The sequence below is a fragment of the Juglans regia genome, chromosome 9 (assembly GCF_001411555.2).
Source record: "Juglans regia cultivar Chandler chromosome 9, Walnut 2.0, whole genome shotgun sequence".
In the NCBI taxonomy this organism is placed as follows: domain Eukaryota; kingdom Viridiplantae; phylum Streptophyta; class Magnoliopsida; order Fagales; family Juglandaceae; genus Juglans; species Juglans regia.
This window is the reverse complement of record NC_049909.1, coordinates 2639633-2642393: the sequence shown is the minus strand read 5'-3', so window position 1 is coordinate 2642393 and position 2761 is coordinate 2639633.

The window sequence follows — 2761 nt, the reverse complement described above, 5'->3', positions numbered from 1 at the left end:
TCTTGTTAGGTTCACGACTTTGTCACATATTGCCACCCTTAGTGTAACATATTGAGAACCTAACCAAAACCCAAATAAGCCTACTTCCCACCCTATATGGATGGGTAGCCGAACACCCTAGCCCCCAACCTGCCTAGGTGGCAAGGATAAGATTTTGGCACTACACTTCGGCACCACCTTAACCCTGACTTGCCCACATCCATTAAACGAAAGGCAATGTTTCAGCATTTCCACTCGTAAAACCATAATAAATACAACAAAAATACTTTACCATATTATACAGATGCTCAACCACAAAAGTGACAAAGAAGAGAACTAAGATAGCATATGCTCAACAACCATGAAAGTGCCATGAAAAAGAAGAAGAAGACAAAAAAAAAAAAAAAAAGATAAGAAATTTTTAGAGCTAGGTTCATGAAGAATTCACCATTTGTGGTTATAATGAAGAAAAATAAAGAACGAGAAAGAAGAAATGAATGAAACAAATAAAGAAGGTGGGCAATGCAGAAATGAGGGAAAAAGATAAGCTAATAAGGTTTCAGGGTAGAATTGTACTTTTAGAGTAAAAATCCTAATTTAATAGTATGGGTGGGTAGGTTTAAAACGAGCCGGTCTTGTCCAAAACCCACCCCTGCCCATTTCACTTAAAATTCTAGAAGAGTCTGTTCATCCCACCTGAGTTTATAGGAGGAAAATGTGAGCAAGTCAAACCCTAGACCCAACCCCATTATATTTATAGATAGTATTTGTGACGCCCCTAGCCCTCGGCCCTGGCTAGAGATTTGACGGTGACTGAATGCGTCGGGACATGTAATACAAGGCTACATACCCCTTGTACATGATAGTTAATATGCAATGCACTTAACATTCTAGCAATATGCAATACAAATTACAGCGAAATTTTTTTTTTCTATCTACTTAAGCACGATGACAAAATAAATAAGACACAGTACCAATGAATGCAAATATCTCAAAAGCTTTTATATAAGCATAAGCACTTCAAAAAGAGTTATGTTTTGCAAAAGACTTCCAAAACACTTAGAGTATTATAAAGTTTTTTCCCAAAACACAGGACCCTTCAAAAGATTGTCTAAACCACAAAAGATTTCCATCTTAAGTCTTCATGGCTTTTCAGGCTTCGTCCTCTTTTCTAAGAATTGATGCTTACCACAATTCTTAAGTCGCTTTAACTCATCAATGAGTTTGAATACTTCAGTAATCATCTAGTCTATGGTCTCCAGCTACACCTGGATGGAGAGCCCAGAAGAGCTCACTTTCATCTTGGGCATTATCCTATCCGAAGAGAGTGCTATCCTCTTCCGCTTCGTTATCGGGGTTTCCTACACCTATTATGACTTCAACCATTCCGGGTGGGGGGAATGGTAGTGGAAACTACGAAAGTGAAATTTTGAAAATTCTCAGCAAGTAAACAGTCAATATACCATAGATATCAGAAACATTTAAAGCAAACCACAAATAAATGCATGGACATGTACTTTGACGTAAAACCTTGACATATGCAACATAGACTTTCACATAAAACAACTTTTTCATCTTTTAAACTCTTAACACATGTTCATATCATTTGAACTTGGGTTCTTGTTCATATCATAACATATTATGTCATTTCTTTATCATTTCATAACATGTAATATTGAGCATTTCATATCATAACATAGCATATCATGACATAACATATCATGTCATATCGTATCATATCATATCGTAACATATCATGTCATAGAGCTCAAATGCCTTGTTCATATCATATAATTCACATGATTGGATACTTAACAGTTCCTCTATGCATTGTGTGTTCCCCTCTAGTTAGCGCATCAGCCATCGATCCATTTCACCAGGGTGACTACGTCATATCATAATCACATTCTTTTACATCATATGATAATCGCTTACTTCACCTTCATCGTATTGCACCCACTAGCTTTAAGTGCAATCTCGTTCCGGTATCCTTCCATAGGAATCATTTCAGGCTCGTTGACTGTACTTCATTGACTCAAGGGTCTCTACTCGACTTTAAACACTCTAGCGCGGACAGAGAGTTCCACTAGAACATTTTCTCATCCTAGCATTTGGGGTCGTGATAAAATATAAATTGACTCATTCTTTTGCATACATAAACCCAAATGCATGAGATATGGACATATGATGAAGCACTTATCAAATTCATGCAATATGTAAAAGCTTAACCATGTAGTCCAAACAACAACATGCATCGTGCAACATGGCTTAAAAGTATTAGAACATGTGATTAATGAAAAACACATGTAAACATATTCAATTCACAGTTGGTAACATCAAAACAATTTTTTTAAAACTCTAATATGGTCTTGGCCAATTCATCCAAGCCTTCAAAAACATGGATTTTTATCATCACAACTCATAAACTCATGCTTCCACACAATCTTAAGTTAAGAAAAAAAAACATGCTTAGCACATATACCATGTAAAACCAAAACCCTTATATGGCATACTCAAAATCTTCTTCAACCAAAGCATCACAAAACATGATATTTCATTTCTTTAACCAAAACCGAATACATATGCATCAAAATAATAAGATTCAAGCAACAAAATACAAACAAGAGTTTACAAAATATATATAAACCAAGTATATACATACAATAAGATGGCAAGTTCAAGCAATAAAATACAAGCAAGATTTTACACAATATATACAAGTGTTATCAAGAGAGTAAGTTGGAAATTTACATACGAAATCTAACGTCCAAGTAAAATAAGC